General features: G+C 37.6%; 1 long non-coding RNA gene across 2 annotated transcripts in view; it reads right to left on the reverse strand.

The window, feature by feature from the left end:
- Positions 1-22,315, reverse strand: part of LOC122233007 — a 105,960-nt gene continuing 83,645 nt past the window's right edge. Inside the window, exons 3-4 of one of the 2 annotated variants that reach the window (XR_006210405.1) lie at positions 16,560-16,635; positions 1-895 (exon numbers count right to left, since the gene is read on the reverse strand). This is a non-coding gene — a long non-coding RNA (uncharacterized LOC122233007). Of the gene's footprint in view, positions 896-16,559; positions 16,647-22,315 lie in introns of both variants that reach the window. The other variant, XR_006210404.1, reaches the window with a different exon arrangement.

The following is a 22,315-nucleotide window of genomic DNA, read 5'->3' on the forward strand; positions in this document are numbered from 1 at the left end:
CCTCTCATATTTGAAACATATTTGGGAACCAGAAAATAGGCAAGTACATTTCTAAGGAGCCAAAAAACAAAAACCAAAAAATATTGGAGCGCGGATGCTCTTGAAGTTCACACATTTTATTTATAGAGAAACACTTCCAACTTTTCCTGAAAGCATTCTAATGAGCCTGATTCCTATACCAGTGCAGATTTGAAGAGATAATCAGAAGCCAGGGAACAAATCTCAGGAAATTAATGATAATAATAAGAGCCACACAGTATTTCATGCTATTGATAAAATGCATTCACATGCAGTTCATTTGATTTATACAAAAACTTTGAGATACTATTTTTTCATTGTGTCCGTCTTATAGACGAGCACATGTCTGTCCATGAGCACATGACTTAAGCTCAGGTGTCCTAAACTGAAATTCCTAATTCTCTTTCCTTCACTGCATCCTCTGTCCTGCAATCGTGTGAAGTGACATCTGATCATCTGCCACCTTGGAATGTCAGCATAGCAGCTTCCTCATCACTCAGATTGAAGTAAGTCTCCTGATTTATCTGCTTTGTGACAATTTTAAGCTTCAGCATCTTCATTTGTAAAATGGGGAAAGCACTTACAAGGTTTGTATGATGACTAAATGAGAAGAGCCAGGTGAAGTGCTTGGTAGAGTGTCCAGCTAGTGGTATGGAAAATTTTAAATGCCCACAGTAAGCATGTACTTAAAGTTAGGACACAGTACGGAATTAACTGAATAGACAGATTACTGTGTATCCATTTTGGGATTTGGCATTATTTTAAGGTGAAATATCTTCAAGGGTCATACAATTGTATAGATGTTGGTTTCTCTTCTTTTGGAACATGCCCGTGCTTCTGAATCTTCACACTTCTCTTGGCCTTCATGGTATTCATTCTAATCATGGAATTAAAAAAATTAGAAACACTGAGCTTTTTCATATACAAGTGCCAATTTTCATTCCAGAACATCTTAATGAATGGAAATATGTAGAATTCTACTTGGTGCTGCTTTATTTCATGGGTTGTAGAAAGAAGGCAAGGTCCTGAATAAATGGACATTAAAAGCTTCCACCATAAGCAAAGACTTCCGTGATCTATGGAAACCTGATTCAAATGATACTCCTTTGAAGTGAGCTTGAGGCATCATGTTATCCTTTCTCATGTTGTCTTTTGGCTTTATGAGGTACTTAATATTTTCTGAAGTCCTTTGGCCAAATGAATCGATATTTTCTAGATTCATTTGAACCCATGAAAGGACTGGTCGGGGAAACAGTTTTGGTGCTGGTAATTTTTCAACACACACACACACACACACACACACACACCCCACATAGCACTGGCATTTATATTCTTAAATGCATTGCATTGCATTTTTGGCATGCCTTTGTTTTAGTAAGTGAAACTTTGCACCCAGGAAAATAGGTTTGATTGTACAAAAAGGTAATGGAATCCACACTTCCTTGGATGATATATATGAACTTAACTCTTTGGTATCTCCCCCAACTTGCTTATGATACCAAATAAATGTGCAATAACAGGTGGCAGACTTTCCTACCTCTAGTACACCAGGTACTAGCTGTATTTCCCAACATTTTACTTGCTTTCTAGCAAGTATAGATGTATCACATACATGGACTGATGCATAAAAAATTGGTAGGGGTTACTAGAGGTTTTCAGCTTTGGTTCTTCACACCCTCCACCCCTGGTCTGCAAGAGGATAAAAGTGATTCATAACAAAAACAAAATAGTAGAATGACAGCAAAACAAAAATCCCCACCCACAAACAAACAAGACAAAGAAGCACCTGCTAGAAGCTGCTGGAAGCAGGACCTACAAATGTAGACAATCTCTCTAAAATGCCAATCCTGGGGCGCCTGGGTGGCTCAGTCGGTTAAGCAGCCGACTTCGGCTCAGGTCATGATCTCGCGGTCTGTGAGTTCAAGCCCCGCGTGAGGCTCTTTGCTGACGGCTCAGAGCCTGGAGCCTGTTTCAGATTCTGTGTCTCCCTCTCTCTGACCCTCCCCCATTCATGCTCTGTCTCTCTCTGTCTCAAAAATAAATAAACATTAAAAAAAATTTTTTTTAAATAAAATGCCAATCCTAAGAAATAAATAAATAAATAAATAAATAAATAAATAAAAAATAAATAAAATGCCAATCCTTATACACATATGAGCTTATGTCTGTGGCCAAATAGACTCAGCCACAGCCGGGAACTAATCTTAGGTTGAAATGTTCTAGTACATATTTCTTTGTGTTAAGATGACATAAGTGTCCATCTTAACACAAATGGGAGGTGATGAGAAGTGTTTCTGGTGATTTTGGAAAATTCATAAAGAGAAAGTTAACCCTAGTGGTGCACAGAGTGACGTGAATTGGTCAATCATCAGCCGCAGGACCTAACATCTGAGTAGGAAAGAAGTCTCAAATTTTGAGTGGAGTAACCTTTCTGAACTTCTGCATTGTATACCATAAAAACTCAGCACCACCAAAACTCTGAAAAGTGTAGGGCTTCAGTATATATGCAAACGGTTGTTACTTAACTCAAAGTCTTTGAAAGCATCTCTGCATTGCAATTGAGTGCAATAGGGAGGCACAGATCACTTTATTCTCAATTAGATTCAATCACCACATATCTATACATTTGGATTGCGTGGGCTGTTTCCCTTTAAGAATTGCATATAATAAATTATATTTAATATTATGCACTTGTCTTTTACTTGTTACAACAAAATTTGCTAAAGCATTTGCTGGAAATAAGGTTGAAGATTTTCTCTACTATCTAATTTAGTTGTGCTTATATAAAATTACCTGTGAGTAACTCTTTTAGAAATAATTTATAGAAAAATCTTGGTTTCCCTTTAAGAACTGTCATTATTTCCCCCTTTCTAGAAATAAGAAAAATAATTGGTTCTAATTACCCCTTTCACTGTCTTTACCAGAAGGCTCAGTACTGATTTAGAGATTCAGGTAAAGCAAGCATACTGACATTATTATTATTATTTTTTTTGCCTTTTCAAAAAAATGTTTATTTTGAGAGAGACAGAGAGACAGAGACAGAGAGAGACAGAGAGACAGAGTGTGAGCAGGGTAGGGGCAGAGAGACAGGGAGACACAGAATCCTAAGCAGGCTCCAGGCTCTACGCTGTCAGCACAGAGCCCAATGTGTGGCTGGAACTGGGAGATGGTGACCTGAATCGAAGTCCGACCCATAACCAACTGAGCCATCCAGGGACCCTGCCTTTTTTGTTTTAATTTCATGATTTTGCGTTTGACATCCATTTATATCCCACTGTTGCATTTCATGGTTTTTGCTTGCCAGTTGTCTCAAATCCTTTGTGTGAAAAAATAGATAAAAATTCGATCATCCAATCAATGAATCAATGAATCAATCCCAACATGTTCTGTGTATTCTGTTTGAATTTAGAGAGAAGTGTGCAAATGACACATTATGCATTTATCTAAATTTATTACATTTGATAAGGGAAACACTCAACCCGAATGCAAACAAAGAACTTCTAGATGTTAGACTCTTATAAATGAGAGCACTTCAGAGGTCATCTATTTATAATTTCACTCTCTTAGCTTTTGCATTCTTGTTGAGGCCATATTTTCTAAAGATTTTTAATAGTGTTTTTATTTATTTTTATTATGTTTTTATTTTTAAGTCCATTATAATTAACACACAGTGTTGTATTAGTTTCAGGTGTACAACATAGTGATTCAATAATCCCACACATCACCCAGTACTCGTCGCAAGTGCACTCCCTAATCCCCATCACCTATTAACCCATCCTCTCCCCCCACCCCTCTGGTCACCCTCAGTTTCTTCTCTATAGTTAATAATCTGTTTCTTGGTTTGTTTCTGAAGATTTTTTAATGCTTAGTGTATAATTCTTCCATGTAAAAACTCTGTGATAACCAAACATTTTAAAAATACACTCATTTAAATTAAGGCGAAATGCTCAATACCGATAATGCACATTGCAGCACATTGGATACTTTTAACTAAAAGAGAAAGTATCTTGATTGCTTTTTATTTTTCTCATAATTTATATATTTATAAAAATATCCTAAAGTTCATTCCAACCACCTGTTTCTAAATTACTTCTATGCATCTGAATGCTGTAGGTAAGAGTTACCTGCTATTTAAAAACAGCGTCTAATTTGTGTCTTTGTAAACTTTTCTAAGATCTGGAAAAAGAAAAGGTAAAGCAATTTATTTTATCATTATTTACATTTTGTCCTGAGCTTAAAATGTAGTATATTTTAAAAATTTAGAAACTTGGTAAATAGTTAATCCCAAACGCAGGGGCCTGTATACCTTTAGCTGTAAAGAATAACGGAAGCTGTAGAGAATACAGTCAGTTAACTACATCCCACCCCCCTAACACCCTGTCAACTTGCAGATAATATGGAAAGATTGTTTAGCAGCTCTGGACAAATTAACTGAGGAATTGGGAACATCTGAATCATAAAAGGAGCTGCCAATGAAAATAAAACCGCTAGTTCTGGCTGGTTCTGTGTAGGAATGGGCAGTCATCACAGCTGGGGTTGCTGGACTGTACTGAGAGAAGAAGCTTCTGTAAGTTGTTGGGGTAGAATCCTGCCCTTGGAATCATCCACTTTCTGGATTCAGTGAGCCTCTTCCCAGGCACTGTTTTGTGGAAACACTTCCTTCCAAAGGTCATGTGTAGATGGTTGTGACATTCCCTTTCCCTGATAAGGAAAGGGAAAAAAGTTTCACTTACTTATTTTGGGTAAACTGAAAGCACTCCTTCTGTGGGGGAGAGTGTCTGTGGATACTTAGAGAAGTTATCTTTAGATGTGAGAAACTTAGTCCAATGTGCTGCTGTGACAAGATACCACAGACTGGATAGTTTGTGTACAACAGAGATTCATTTCTAATGGTTCTGGAGGCTGGAAGTTCAAGAACAGCCTGGTGGTTAGGTGAGGACCCTCTTCTGGGTGGCAGATTTCCCCTTGTATCTTTACATGGTGGAAGAGTCTAAGGAGCCCTGTGAGGTCTCTTTTATAAGGGCACCCATCCCATTCATGAGACCTCCACCCTCATGACCGAATCACCTCCCAAAAGTTCCTCCTACTAATAACATCACCTTTGGGGGTGAGGATTTCAGCATATGAATCTGGGGGATGAGGATACACAAACATTCAACCTTAGCAACCCCTCTGCAAAACGTCCTTCTGTTTCTCCATTTAAATGTATACCAGTACCAAAAATAGCCTGAGCGATACCCACATATGGAGGACCATGGGCATCAATTTCTTCATGGGCAAATGTCTGCCGCATTTCCTCCGAGGACTGTAGTCTTGGAATGACAGCTTGTGTTTGCTCTTTTCTTTCTCTTATGTTTGCGCTTTGTTAGTATCACTTCAGCACATCACATGTTCAGTTAGCCAATTAGTGTAAAACTGCCTTATTGTCATACGAGCAAGTGTTTGGATATAGATAAGATATACATACGTATATAGGCTTTTTATTTTCAAAATAACATCAATCCGAGCTCACTCAAAAGTTGATATTCCAATCAGACTTGATCAATTGTCAGGTGAAATAATACCACTTCCTGGAGCATGGCAAGTGAACCCCATAATTCTTTTGCAAGAACTAGGAGTGAATGTTTGTATCCTTATGCTCAGGCATTGAAGAATCAGGAACATTTCTTTTTCCCATTTTTTTCCCTGGTTAATTCCATTAACCTATACATAACTCTTTGCATAACTTGTCAAGGTTGGAGACTGTTTGGCCCAGGTCAGAAAAGCTCAACTCACAGGGCACTTACTTGTTGGGTGAGCACTGGATGTTGTATGTAAGCCAATTTGACAATAAATTACAAAGAAAGAAAGAAAGAAAGAAAGAAAGAAAGAAAGAAAGAAAGAAAGAAAGAAAAAGAAAATCTCAACTCAGCCAATCCAGAGCATATAAAATTGTAGCCTCACTTGGGCTCCAGCAAGGGGTAAAGTGAGATGGAGACTCTGTTTTTACAGTATGATTGAGGGAAATTGCAAGATTATTATAAACTTTGTATTAATAACTTGAGTTTTTTAAGCTACAAACATAAGAATTAATATTTCCTTGTGCATAAGCTAAATTGAGATTACTTTGAGGATGATGCTCCTATTTAGGCACCAAAATTAAGAGATGAATGTAAGGACATTTTAAATTGGATTCAAGTTTATATTTCCTTGAAAACTAGTTTTGGCATGTTTTAATGTTTTTATTATAATAGATAAATTGACTCCGTACTTGTTAAGTAATTTTATATACCTTTGTCATCAGCGTGTCAACGAGAGTTTATGACAAATTCAATATGGAAACAGGTGGGTAGAGAAAAGTATGTATCAGGAAAAGTGTTTGGGTAGGAATGTAACAAAGAAAGATGATTCCAGAAAGAGTGGGTCCATCACGGGAGAGTTCCACTCTCCTGGGTCTATAAGAGATCTGGGATACAATTCTCTGTGTGAAACCAAGCACTCATGGAGCATCCCATGGCTTCAGGAAGCTGTGAGGTACTGGGAGTCTTTTATTGTTTTAGGCTAGGTTTTCTGGAAACAGACTCTCACATGAAGATCTGAAATATTGATCTGAAAGATCTGCAAGAAATATTGGAGTATGTGCTCAGGAACTGCACCAAAGGGGATGAGGGAAGCAAGATTGTGCAGAGGGAGAAGGTGATGCAGTTGTGACAGAAGTCTCAGGAGATGCCACAGGAAGCTCTGGAGCATGGCTAGTCTTTGAGGTTTATCCCAAATTGAGGCAAGGGGACAGGGCCTTTGTTCCCTCTCCCCCTCCCTTCCCTTATCAACCAGACATTGAAAGAGAACTGCTCCGAAAGGGTGTGAATCTCGGTGACGTTTCTTACTTTAGACTGGGTCATGAGTTATCAGCCATCAACATTCCTCGTAGCTGGGTTCATGAGGTCTTTGTTCTGAAGGGGGATTAGGCAGCCTAACCACAGCATTCCCTGTGGTTACCGTGCTCTGTTGAATGCATAGCATGCAATTGTTATGTTATTATTGATTAGACCTAGCATTTATTGAGACGTCTTTATGTATTGGACACTGTGCTTAACGCTTCATGAAGCTGGCCACTTTAAGCATGACCATGCTGTGAGGCAATATACAGCACTGGTTACAAATACAGGCTTTGCAGTATTTGCAAAGCTGCTTCCCAGCTGCACAGACCAGAACAAGATCCTTAGGTTCGTAGATGCTATCTCACAGGGTGTCTGGGAATGTTAAGTGAACTTAACTGTATAAAGCATTTAGAACGGTGCCTGTCATATAATTTATACTGAAGAAAGGTTACTTAGAACTATTGTCTTACCCATTTTACAGATGAAGAAGCTGAGGCTTGGAGAGTAAATGCTCAGGCACATGAGCTCAGGCAACTTGACTACTGCATCCATTCTCTTACCTTTATTGAACATTTTGTGTAATGAAGTACTAAGCATACTTGACAGGTAGAGGTCCAGGAAATCTAGTAGATTATGTTCTCCATGCCTTCTGGATGAGAGGGTCAAACCAAGTGAAGGTTAACTTCACAAAATAATATGGGTTCTCCAGACATTGCAGAAAGATTCTAACTTTAAAGAGAACATAATCATTTATTTGTTTATTCACTCATTATTCAACAGTATTGTTTTGAGCTGGGCCATTGTTCCAGCTATTCTGCTGGATTCTCTGGTAAAGTCATTAGTAGGACAGTCATTGTCCCTGCCCTTGGGGACTTACAGTCAAATAAGAAAAGTGTGTTAAATATTATAAAACATAAATATAAACTATGTGGATATGAGAGAGAGAGAGAGCTTCAGATTTAGTTAATATTTAAGTACTTAGTACAGTTATGGCAAAAACTGCCACTCATATCATTATACCCTACACGAATCATTAATGACTATGCTATTTCCCCCAACCCTTGATGTAGCCTCACGGCATATAGTAGAAGCACATTACATGTGTTCAAAAGAAAAAAAAAAGTAAAAATTTAGTAGTACAGGTGAGCCATTGCATTCAATGGCTATATGCCTGGAGAGAGCATGAAATGGGAAGCATTACTTTGCTATTCAGTCAGCTGGCTTCAGTTTCCATTTACTTCTTATAATATGAACACTTTATTGAGCTGGGCATGATTCTTATGTTAAAGACACTTACTTTTCAAAAACATGGCCTCTAAACATAAACTAACTATTTCATCTGTGCTCAAATGAAGAAACAGCAATCTGTTCCAGTCCTGGAGGAAAAATTTCTGGTGTTGCATTTATGGGTCCCCATAGCAGTATAGAATACGTCCATGTATGGTACTTGATCTGTGATTAAAGGAACTTTTAGTGGTAGCTTTGATTATATGCAATTTTTGCCTTATATGCTGACGTTAGAACTTAACCCCTGAATAAGATGTGACTCTGTATGGCACTTTTAAGCAAATGGACTCTGGAGTCTGGTGAATTTGGATTCAAAGCATGGTTTCCACATACCTAACTGTGTGATATTGGGGAATTCAATTAACTTCTCTATGCTTCATTTTCCTCCTCTGTAAAATGGGGATAACTCTATAATATAGGATTGTTATGAGGAGTAAGTGAAAACATCTGAAACAGCACAATGTTTTATTGAACAATAGTGGTCTATTAAGAAAAATCCTTGTCAAAGAGAGAGTTCTTGAGAGGCAGAGTTGGCACGACAGCGGAAAGTTATTTTGTGCTGATATGTTTAGCAGGAGCCAATGAAACATGGAAGAAAGTAGTGTATAAAGCAGTGATTAAGTTTAATTTTGGAGTTAGTGCTGAGCTTGAAACCCCACTTACTACACTTACAAGCACTGTAGCTTTGGGCAAGTTATTTGATTTCTCCAAGCTGTTCATCTGTAAAATGATGCAACTAATAATTCCTAACTCGCAGGGTTGTTGGAAGGATTAAATGAAATGATCCATATAATGCACTTAGCTGAGTTCTTGGCACATAGTATGCACTCCAAAGTGTTAGCTGTTATTATTACGGAAAATTTTTACACATATTAGCTTTTTAATCCCCACAGTTATTTATTGTACAAATGTAAGAAAGGAAGTTCAAAGATTTGCCTAGGTGGGAAGTGGTGATACTTGTCTCAGTCACGGAGTTTTGACTCCAGTTACAGGGCCTTTTCCACAACCTGCTTCCCTCCTCCCACTCCCCCTGCCCCCCTCACACCTCGCTCTCCCCTCCCCAACAAAATATGGGCAAGATGCTGTTACAATGTATGCTGTTGATATAAATTTATAATAGCACACACCTGATGCTCAAAATTAATACTATCACTAAAATCACTCATGGAAATCTCTGCAAGGTTTCAATAACATACATATATGTCAAACTGTGAATGGTCACCATACCAGAATGAGTCTCCAGAAATAACTCCGAGGATATGTCAAACTTAAATATTCAGACAGAATTTTAAGAAGAAAATGAAAGATACCTTTCTGCAAATACAAAGCATAGACTAAAATCTGCAGGAGAAGGGCATGGAAGCAAACTCTTCATTGCAGTTGTCTTAGTTTAGGAAGAATTCTCCATGATTTCAACTTCATGGTTTAGGAAAGCAAATATAATCTCTTGCTGTCTCATTAATGTCATTTTTTTTTTGCTAGTTATAGAAGCCTCTTTACATTTTTAAAATCCATTTTAATGTTAAGATTATCAATGGGGAGCGGAGTTAATGTTGGATGTATGTTGGTTAGATACTATATAAAAGTGATTTATGTCTTTGACTGCAGTTTGACGAGCAGATCCTCAGTGTGATATGCTTGCTGCATATCATGTCTATGGCACAAAGCAACAATATACACATTCAAGATCATGGTGGTTTTAGTCTAGTTAACCTAGATCATAGTAATTGTTCATCTGGTTTCAGTGCTGAATCTTTTTGTCCTATGTGTGTGAGCCTGTCTAACATCCACTGACTCATAAAAGTGAGGCATATAGTTCAAGGAAGAGTGAAGTAATTGTCTCATTTCCTCTTTAATTTCTCCCTGTTCTCATTCCGACTCAATTCCTGTCCAGTTTCTGGGACTGGGCTGAGTCCTTTCCACTCTTCACATTGTGTCAGAGGAGCTCCTAACTTTCATGTCATTCTTAAAGATTTCGACATGGATGTTTTACTAGTGCTCCCTGCTTTGAATGCCCTCCAATAGGACACCCTATCCTCGTTGGCTTTTTGCTCCTGACACATGCACCTACCTGCACTTCAGGAAGAGAATTATAACCGAAATAGCCAGATGGCAGCATCAGGTAGCCTTCTCAGATGCCTCTTCCTCTCTTGGAAGATTTCATAATTATTGCTTACCACCCGATTCCCCACTCACATAATGAGAAATTCTCATTATGCATATGTAAATATATGTAAATATATATGTATAACGTAACTCTTGAATTGCTCTTCAAATCACCATTTTCCACACACATTCTATTCAACTGTACATGTGCAACGAGTTATTTGCACAATCTTCTTCTTGGAGCAACTACTATAGACCAGGCATTATTCCAAGCACTTTATATACATCAAATTCACATAATCCTCAATACAATCTATCAGGAGGGCACCTGGGTGGTTCAGTTGGTTAAGCGTCTGACTTCGGCTCAGGTCACGATCTCACGGTCCGTGAGTTCGAGCCCCGCATCGGGCTCTGTGCTGACAGCTCAGAGCCTGGAGCCCGTTTCAGATTCTGTGTCTCCCTCTCTCTCTGCCCCTCCCCTGTTCATGCTCAGTCTCTCTCTGTCTCAATAAATAAACATTAAAAAATAAATAAATAAACATTAAATTAATTAAACATTAAATAAATAAACATTAAAAAAATTTAAAAAAACCAATCTATCAGGTAGGTAAGATTTCTCCATTTTACAGATGAGATAACTAAGCTGTAGAGAAGTTAAGTAATTTGTCAAAGGTTACCGAAATATCATTAAGTAAAACTTACACAGGATTCTGAACTTTAGAATTTATGTTATTTCATGTTAGTACATTAAATCCACTCAATTAATAGTCATTAATTCTGTTTATCCACAAGTAGTTCTGGGTTAAAACATTCAGTAATAATGTGAGATATGTTTGTCCAGGGTTTCTCATTTCCCTATTAAAGTACCTTTCCCTCAAAGCTCAGCTCTTTGAATTGTCTTATCAGGAGAAAACAGTCCTAATAGAAGACATATAGTAACAAGTAATGGGATTTCGAAGACGTGCAAATGCCCCATAAACACATGAAAGGATACTCAGCCTCACTAGGAATCAGGAAAATACAGATACAAATAATAAGATATTTTCACCTAACACGTTGGCAAATTTTAATCACGATAATCACGGGGGTATAAGGGACTGGGAAGTCCCATTTCTGCTGTGCTGCTGGGTATATAAATTGGTATATAGCCTTTTTGGATGGTAGTTTGGCAGCATCTCATAAAGATTTAAATATGTGTAATCTTCAAGGTAGCAATCCCACTTTTAGGTATGTACCTTAGACAACTATTCAGATGTGGGTATGGTAAATAGAAGTATGTTTACCACAGCATTATTGGTAAGAACAAAATCCATCAATTGGTAATTAGTTGAATATGTGGTGGTGCTCACATTCATAGAACACCATGTCTGTGGCAATTCTGAAGAATCAGGTAGATATATACGTACTGACATTTGAAAAGCTCTAGGATATATTATTAGGCCAAAAAGAAACTTTTAGAAAAATAAATAAAGTCACCAGTTAACCTAAAAAGGAAATGTAAAATTACATATCTCTACATGAACACGTGTGCCATATGCTTTGAAACCAAATAGAGTAGCAGCTGTCTTGGAGAAAACATCTGGAAAGTGGAGACACTATTCTTTGAAGTTTTTATACCTACATACACAAAAACATTCATGGCTTTTTGTGTGTGTAAATTTTAAAAATAAAATAAATGTACAGTATGTCTTTGTAGAGAGAATTTGTGTCTTTCATGCTATCCTTCCCTGTTTTATTTGCTTTTTAAATGATGGCTACAGACGAGGGCTATTCTTTGATCTTTTTCTATATTCTCAGAAGAGGCTATTCTACCATCAAGGCAGATTAACGACAAAGGCTTCCTGGTGTTTGTACATCACTTTCAAGGCAGGTGGACTTAAATTATAGTGGGGGTGGTACTACAACAAACCCTGCAATCCCAGGATTTAGAATGATCAAATTCTCAGTATTAGTCAAACATTATATGGAGTTATGAAATACAGTGTAGTATATTTTGAATTTTTGGAAAAGCAATACAATAGATATTCTACCATTAATTTGGGTAGTGGCCCCTGGGCTTATTATTTAATTGACTGGACTATTACCCTAAATGCTCCTGAATAAATTCAGTAGAGTTGTTTATTCATAGCACATCTTCCCAATTGTGAAGATCCTGTTGTTGTAAAGATTTTTTTCTTTAAATTGGTATACATGCAGGTACCCAATAAAGACATTCTTTGTACTTTTCAGAAGCAGTAATTTGACAACAAATACGTAGACAATGTATTCACATTATTTATCTGTATAAGCTTTAAAATAACCCAATGTGTTCAAACCCAGGGCATTTACAGTATTTGTTTTCCTATCTATAGTCATTGAACTTTGTTTTCTTTCTCATTTAGATTGATAAGATTTGGCCCAACACCCAAGTCTCTGGGTGCACATGTTAACACGATTTGGAGGCAACAGAGTGCTTAGAAACCATGGTGATTTGCGTTGTTAATACAGATTTTTAAAGTAATAACAACTCTTGAACTTAAGTTCCACTCTGGCAAAAGCTTGATTAAAAAGAAAGCATTTGCAGCTTGAAAATCAACTTATTATTTGTGCTCTAAGGATAATGAAAAGAAGCACTCAGCATAACCAACCAATAATCTTCCAGATTTAATGGAATGCAATGAGAGTGAACAACAGTTATGAAGTGCATCACATTCCTAGAAATTTAAACACAACAGTCATTGTTCTCCCCAAACTATACCTTGTTTGATCATTTCCTCTATGTTATTGTTCCTATCATATATTAACAGGATCATTTTCAAAGACAATCAAGGGAATAAAAATGATTTTGAAGCCCCCACTAGGAGACACCTAATTTTAGCCCTGATTCAATTATAATGTGAGTCAAATAATTTGCTCTTTGTACATAATTTCTGTTGCAGCTTTTAAAACACAACGTGAAAAACCTCTAAATGCTTGGCTTGGTTCTTCATTATAGTGGCATATTTTTAGCCCAGAGACAATTAAAATTAAAGAAATAATGGCAGCTAACATTTATTGAGTGCTTACTACATGCCTATTACTTTCACTGATGGAATATGTATGTATATATACTAATATAATATAATATAATATAATATAATATAATATAATATAATATAATAATTATATGTATACATACACATAGCAACTGACTTTTTGGTACTGGCCTCTCTAACTTGACAAAGACTTTCTTCCTGAGAATTCTTCCTCTCAGTTTCAGACTAAATTATATCTTTTTCCTGGATGGGTCCCAGATCCTCCAGCAAACACTCCGGTTATCTACCGGGAGGCATGATGATAACAATTACACATGGTCACTGCCTTGTGAATACTTACTTAGATGCTGCATATTAAGTAGGACATAGAAAGCTATTGCATGCTTATCACTGCTTATAGGCATAGATTTTTAGTTGTTTGTCTTTCTTGTTAGACAATAAACTTCTTGAGTTCAGAGACCATTCTATGTTGCCCAGTGTTGCATATCAGATTCCTAGCATAGTGCTTGGCTCAAAAAATATTTATTGAATTAATGGTCTAGTGGAAGAAATAGAGATATAAACATAATAATAAATGGTACAGGAACAAGAAGGAGAGATGATGCTGAAAGATGATGTTTGAAGACCACAGTATTATCCTTCTCTCTGAAATATGATAGCAATATGGTGGAATTCTGTTGTTATATCTTAAATTTGATGATGGTAATAGTATTTAGGGTATAATAATACCTGAATCATAATATGTGGCTTTTAACTTTTTTAGGTGATTTCAGGACCCACGTCTCATATTATAATCATAATTTTTCAGAAGGAAGTAAAGGGGGCCTTGCCCTCATTTGTAAATGAGGAAATTGAGGGAGCAATGTTCTTTCATTTTTATTTTATTTTTTTCCAAGCTTTATTTAGATACACTTGACATCTATAACATTATGTAAGTTTAAGATGTACAATATGTTGATTTAATAGACTTATATATTGTGAAATGATTACTACAGTAGGAAGAGGTAATGCCTTTCCACCTCACATAATTACCATTTCTTTTTTTGTGGTGAGAAAGTTTAAGATCTACTCTGTCAGGTACTTTTGAGTATATAACACAGTATTGTTAATTATCGTTTCCATGCAGCACATTATATTTCCAGAACTTATTCATCTTAACTGGAAGTTTATGCCTTTTGACCAACATCTTCCTCGCACTCCCCAACCCCTCATAGTTACCATTCTCTTCTGTCTCAGCTTGGCTTTTTTACATTCCACATATAAGCAAGATCATATAACATTTGTTTTTCTCTGACTGATTTCACTTAGCATAATGCCCTCAATGTCTATCCATGTTGTCCTAAATGGAAGGATTTTTTTCTCCTCATGACTGAATAGTATTCTATTGTGTGTGTGTATATACACAGTGGTCTATCTATCTATCTATCTATCTATCATCTATCTATCACATTTCCTTTATCCATTCATCTGTAGAGAGACACTTAAGTCATTTGTCTATCTTGGCTATTGTGAATAATGCTTCAGTGGAACAAGAAGTGGAACATGAAGTGCGCATATCTCTTTGAGATCCTGATTTCATTTCCTTTGGATATATGCAGAAAATTGGGATAGCTGAATGATATGGTAGCTCCATTTTTAATTTTTTGAGGAATATGGTTATACCAATTAACATTCCCACCAATAGTCCTTTTTCTCCACATCCTTGCCAACGTTTGTAATCTCCTGTATTTTTGATGATAGCCATTCTGACAGTTGTGAGGTGATATCCTTTAACCCTTATCAGATATATAATTTGCACATATTTATTCCCAATCCATAGGTTGCCTTTTCATTTTGTTGATTGTTTCCTTTGCTGTGTGGAAGCTTCTTAGTTTGATGCACTCTAACATATTTAGTTTTTGCTTTTATTGCTTGCACTTTGGGTGCCATATTTTAAAAATCATTGCCAACACCATTGCCAAGCAGTTTTTTTCTCTATGTTTTCTTCTAGGAGTTTTATGGTTTCAGGACCTATGTTTAAGTCCTTATTCCATTTTTAGTTCATTTTTGGGAGTGAAGTATGATAGGGGTACAATTTCAATCTTCTGCATGTGATTATCCAGTTTCCTCAATGTTAGTTATTAAAGAAACTATCCTTTTTCCATTGAGTATTCTTGGCTTCCTTGTTAAATATTATTTGATTTTACATCGGAAGGTTTATTTCTGGGCTCCTGATTTGGTTCCATTAGCCTGTGTCTATTTTTATGCCAGTACCATACTGTTTTAATTACCATAGCTTTGTAGTATAGTTTGAAATCACGAAGGGCAGCAATATTTTTGACATCAGATTCCATGCTTTTTGGACATAGCTGATGGGATTAAAGGATGATACTGATCCAAGTTCAAGTAATCAATAAGCTGGTCTCATGCAAAAAGACAAATTGAGCCTATCAGATTCTATCTCTAGAGAATACTGAGAAAACATGGCAGAATCACACAGAACAAAATTTACAAGGGAGAACCTATGGGTAATAGACACAATGGCACAGTTGGTAAAGAAGCTGGGAGATAAAAGCATGGAGAGAGTAGCCATGTTATATAAATGGATGAGCTTTTGAGGGGAGAGGCATAATGTTCCTAGAGCTGCCATGAACTGAACACAAGTCTCTAGTTTCTTTGGTTCCTGAGACCTAGATGTCCACATTTTAAAAGCCACTCCTATTGCCTGCAGGAACTTGGATGAATTGCTGTTCTTTTTTAATTTAATTTAATTTAATTTAATTTAATTTAATTTTATTTTATTTTATTTTATTTTATTTTATTAAAAAAAATTTTTTTTTAACGTTTATTTATTTTTGAAACAGAGAGAGACAGAGCATGAACAGGGGAGGGGCAGAGAGAGAGGGAGACACAGAATCTGAAACAGGCTGCAGGCTCTGAGCGGTCAGCACAGAGCCCAACGCGGGGCTCGAACTCACAGGCCGTGAGATCATGACCTGAGCCGAGGTCGGACGCTTAACCAACCAAGCCACCCAGGCGCCCCAGAATTGCTGTTCTTTATAACCCTAGAGTGTAGTACAATACAGTGCTTAAGCATGGTGCAGAGGTTTGATGGTCAGCTCAGAGGCACTACCAGTGCCAGGCTGACCTCAGGCCCAGCAGAACCAGAAACACTGATGGAAGTCCTCAGTATAGGACTCAGGCAAAGAATAAAATGGCAGGTGACTCATTACTCAAATTGAGATATAGGGTTGAACTTGTGACCATGGGTATGCCAGCAGTGAGATCATACTACCTGTCAGTGGACCAGCGAGTCTCTGTTCTGGGGCATCCTTTTTCTTCCAAGCCAGGAACAACAGTGGCTTCTGAACCTAGGGCAATACTGAGATGGTTGCAGGAATTGACATGGATCCAGTTGTTATCTCTCCTGTCTCACTTCATCCTCTGCCCTGACTCATTATACTTTCTAGCCATATTGGCCTTTTTCAGCAAGTTTTGCTCAATTTTTCCCCCAAAGATCTTATTCTCTCCTCATTACTAGTGTCTACTCATTTTTTAGGTACTGGGTTAATATTCCCTTCCTCTGAATGCCTTCCTTTACTAATAATTCCCCAATACACCACATCTCTACTTTATCTTAGAGCCCTTAACAATATTTGTAATCTTTACTTGCATTTTTATATGTTAAATGTATGTTTTCCCTCTAGACGTTACATTTCACAAAGGTAGGGCCTATGTTTGCCATAGTAATGTATGTATCCTTAACACCTAACCCTACTGGCACAGAATTAATCTTTAATAATATCTGATGAATGAATAAATAAATATGTGGGAATTAAAGTGATATAGGAATAGCTGAACAGTCCATTATTGAATCACTTATTTATTTTCGTTCAATACAAGATCATTATGGTCACCTAATGAAAATGTTATTCTTACTACAAAACTGTATTGCATTTTTAGTGATTTTAGTCTCTCTGAATACCTTTTTTAAAGCTCATAATCAAAGTAATGTCTTTTCTTGGGTGAATTTTCTTGGTGACTGACATCTACTGCATGATTCTATTAATGACAGACTTAAAAGTTGCGTTTTAAATAATTTTTCCAAAAAGCTTCCTATAACATACAATGTCATTTGTAAATAATGTCACCCTTTCCTTGAAAAATTCTACATTTCCTGATTTTTGTTGGAGACTGAGTATCATGAGCAGGAGTGACTCAGAAGTTTTTCTTCTTTTAGAATGTGCGTTTAATTCTGATAGTCTAGTTTATGCTGGCCCTGTAGAATTCAGCATGTCAAGAACAATTTTATCTGTTTTTCATATCAGATTCTATAGCAAATTCACAGTTGGATCTAGCAGAAGGGAAGACAGGGGTGTCAAAGAAACAGATGTTGGCATTGTAAAAAGCAGATGCTCTATGCTTAATTTTACATGCCAAAAAAATTCTATTATTAAAATTCAACATCTGTCTTTTTAGAGGAGTCACTCACTCTCAACCAGGTTGAAACTAAGCCCTAGTATTCAATTACAGGAATTTTTTTTTTCCACTGAGAATGTTATACATTTGAAAATCAAGTCAATAAACCACATGCAAACTTCTCCCAAATATTAGAAGGCCTTTGTAGCGAAGTATGTAAGTAGCTTCAGACGTGAACATTTTCTTATACGAATTGCATCTAATTTCTGTCTCCTGAACACTCCCTGCTCCCTTGAAGAACCTGGCAATGACAGGGATGCTAGTATGAGACTACCCATTAGAAGGAAGCATGAAAAGGCAGCTTTGGTTTTTGAGGAACTGAAGTCTGAGCCCAGGAGTGTTCCTGGGGAGACTTTTGATCAGTAATGAAGGAAGACCTATCTAAGCTTGTGCTTTGAAATCCTGCATCCTTGATAAGGTCAAAGATACAGAGCTAGCTGCCCTAGGAACCTAATTAAAGCCGTGCCTATCTGAGAGAAATTAAACATTGGCAGGAAGGAATGTACCAGCAGCTGTCAGGAAGCCATTTCTTCAAGGACAGCCGCACCTTGACAGCACTTTAAAAGTGTTTTCCTCATCTGCTCTGTGAACTCCTAAAAAATCAGTCCTTTCATCTCTGATTTGACAGCTGGCCCTGAACAACTTAGTGAGCTGGGGCTGCTTTTTCCATGTAGGGAACTATGTTCATGCAAAGGCCTTCTCATTTGTGGCAACTCAAAGTTGCATGATTGGACAACGAGGCAACGGATGGCCCATTCATTAGGAGAAAGGTGAAGGGGGAGCATCATGTTAATCAAGAAACCTGTGTTTCCACTGCAGTGCATGTTTAAACAGACTTTTAGAGCTTCAGTGCAGCTTTTCACTTGTATTTTATGGGAGAGGGTTGCAGAGGTTTAACCTCACCTAAACTAGCTGGCAGAAGGGTACTTGGGCACTCAGCATGTGTTGATTTGTTTTCAGACAGCCTGAAGGCTTAGAGGAAAGGGTGTAATTCCTTCTAAGTTTCCATAATATTTCCCAATGTGGCTTCTTGCGAGTCCACTGTGACTCCCATCAGGGAACTTCAGGAGGAAATTGCTTGTCATCTGTGGGTTCAGTATCTAGATATCGGTGCCTGTAAGAAGTATTAGAGTTTGACAGTAGCTTGAGGATGAGAAACCCCCAAGGGAGTATTCTGAGGACAAAAGAGAGAAATCAAAAACTTGTTAGGTAAGTCAGAGAAAAATACATTTCTTCTACCAGAAACCGTCAAACGTACACTTCACTTCTTGCTGAAATGAAGACTGAATTTGAAAGTTGAGCAGCATGAACTTTATAAATATGCAAGATAGTGATGTACTTGAAAGAAATCCACAGGGTAATGATTATAGTGGGGAGACTTCTCTCTCAAGACTATTGGGAAAGTTTAAGAAGACATCGGTAGCTGTCCAGGGTAGTGTCTATTACATAGCATTGAGATCAGCATTGGAGGCAACAAACAAAAACCAAACATAAAAACATTTATTATATATAGCCATTTCTTTTAGCACTTGATATTTTAAAGCTCTCCTTTTAACTTGTATGTACTGAATTTTAGGATAAATTTGCTCTAGCATGTTGGCTTTATATAGAAATGACTGTGACCTCTTTAAAAGTGCAACTGATTCTTTCATCCAGCTTCAACATGGGAAGCTGGAGTAAATTGAGACAGAGTGACAGTAGCAACATTTTCTCTAGTATATAAAGAAAAACAACACAGACACCAGAAACATACATTATTCTCTGATCCTTCCAAAGGACTGTGGGCCTTAACAATGTGCTCTGATTCCCTCGGAAGCAATGGGATTTCTGGAGGAAAAAGTACTCAGATCTTCCTGGGTAAATGACAAGAGGTTTCACAGAGGTGCCAATATTTTGGCTGAGATCTAAAGGATGAGAAAAGTGTGCTGAAGTTGTAAAATAGAGATGTGTGGGCAAGCGTGGTATGCTCAGGAACCTACAAATTCTGCTCCTCCCTTTGTTCCCTATAATTCACTCCTTACCCAGCACCCAAAGTGCCCCTTTTAAAACAAAAATCTGTTATATCACTCCCTTGCTGGTACCCTCTTTTGGCTTTACAATGCCAAATCTCTTATTTGTCCCAGTAGACTCTATCCCTGCCTGAGGCTCTTCAAAGACATCAGCCTTCTTTCTGTTTCTTGAACCTGCTGACCTCCTTTCCCCTCAGTCTTTGTCTTTGTTCCCTCTCCTAGAAAATTCTCTCCAAATGCTCAAAAGTTGACTTCTTATTATTCAGGCCTTTCCTGCCCACCTTTCCAATCTAGTTACTCTGTAACAGTTTCTGATTTATCTTATTCATAGCATTTATCTCTCTTTGAGTATATTAATTTTGCCACTTACTATCTCAATAAAGAAATATAATAAGCACCATGAGAATAGGGACATGATCTGGCTTCATTAAATTTCTTGTTAAGACAGAATTTTCACACGTGGGTAGGTGCTCCACAAATGCTTAGTGAATGGCTAAGTAAAGAATGAAAAAATGGGTATTTTCATAAAGTTGAAAAATAGTGGGAGTTTCAGAAAATAAAGCTGAGAGGTAGATAGACACTGGATAATTAGGGAAGTATGCTGTGTTAGGAACTTTGAACTTTATTCTGAAAAAGACAGAATAAAGAAAAAGAAGGGTTGGATAATTTTGAGGATAGCAAGTCGGTTGTAGCTGGAGGAGAAGGAGAAGGGAAAGAGCAGAAGGGGATGAAAGAAGTGTATTCATTTCCCAGGGCTGCCATACCAAAGTACCACCAAGTTGTTTTAAGGGTGGCTTAAAACAACATAAATGTATTCTCTCATGGTTCTGGAGACTAGAAGTCTGAAATATAAGGGCTGGCCGGTTGATTCCTTCTGGAGCTTCTGTTTTATGCCTCTCTCCTAACTTCTGGTGGTTGCCAGCAATTCTTGACATTTCTTGGTTTGTAGACGTACCACTCCAGTCTCTGCCTCCCATGCCTTTCTCTCTTCCCTTCCCACCCCTTTTGTGTCTCTATCTCTGTTTCTCTTCCTGAGGACATCAGTCATTGATTAGGGCTCACCCTAATCCAGTATGACCTTCTCCTAACTATGTCTCCTAACTATGGAAATAAAAGACTTTATTTCCAAATAAGGTCAGATTCTGAGGTTCCAGGTAGACAATGAATTTTGGGGGAATACTATACAACCCAATATAGGAAATAACAAAGAACAAAATAATGCAGGTCTCTGTGACATATTTGGCTTTTACTCTGAGGGAGATGGGAAGCCATAGGAGGGTTTTGAGCCAAGAAGTGATATGATCCAAATTAGCTTTTAAAAGGATCAGTTTGGATGCTGCCTTTAGAATGGACTGTAGGGGGCAGGGGTGGGAAGAGGGGGACTAGCTGGAAAACCATGTCCTCCTATGATTACTAAAATAATTCAGATGCCAGAAGATGATGTTTTGGATTTGAGTTGGACCAAAGGAATGGAAAGTGATTATATTCTGGACGTTTTGAAGTTGTAAAGACAACAGGATATTCCAATGGATTGGAGGTGACATGGGAGCAATAGGAGTAAAGATTACTCAAAATGTTTGACCACAGTCACTGAGGAAAGAAGTTGCCATCAACCAAAATGAGAAAGGCTGTGGGCAGGACAGGTTTACAGGAAATATTGGATTATCCATTTTTGATATAATTTCAGATGCCAATTAGATATAGAAGTGAATATGTCATACAGTAACTGGCTACGTAAGTCTCAGTGCAATGAAGATGACTTGGATGGAGACATGAGAGTAAGAGTCATGAATACACAGATGGTATTTAAATCCGTAGGATTGGATGAGTGCCAATAGAAAAAATGGGGAGAGAAAAGAGGCTCAAAAACCGAATCTTAGGCCACTGCACCAAGATCAGAGATTGGAAAGAAAGTGAGAAGGAGCAGCTCATAAGAGAATATGAAAATCAGGTGAGTGAAGTGTCCTATTACCCAAATGAAGAAAATGTTTGAAGGAGGAGGGAGAGATCAACTCTGTCAAATGTGAAGAGGAACATAAGGGAGACCAAACATTGAACACTGAATTTAGTAATGGGGAAGTTACTAGTGATCTTAATAAAAGCCCCTTTAGTGGGGTGGTGGAGGTGAATGCCAGACAGGAAAGCCATGAAAAAACAGGAGGAAAGGAATTGAATAAAATGGAGAATTTGGTGTGAAGTTTTGCAGTAGAGCAATGGTTATCAATTGGGGCAATTCTCCCGAGGGGAAATTTGGTAATGTCTGGAGATATTTTTAATTGCCAGAACTGGGGCCATGGGTACTACTGGCAACTGGGTGATAGAGGACAAGAGTTCTTCTAACATTTTACAATATACAGGACAGCCTTCACCAATGCATCCAGACTATTCTCCACACTTCCTCACTAAAACTTGGCTTTGGAACTATTGCCATCTATCTCTAACACTCTCATCTCTTTTTTAAACATTTTTTAAAAATGTATTTATTTTGAAAGAGAGAGAGAATGTGAGTGGGGAGGAGCAGAGAGACAGGGAGAGAAGGAGAATCCCAAGCAGGCTCCACACT

Source organism: Panthera tigris, chromosome D4 (assembly GCF_018350195.1).
Source record: "Panthera tigris isolate Pti1 chromosome D4, P.tigris_Pti1_mat1.1, whole genome shotgun sequence".
NCBI lineage: Eukaryota > Metazoa > Chordata > Mammalia > Carnivora > Felidae > Panthera > Panthera tigris.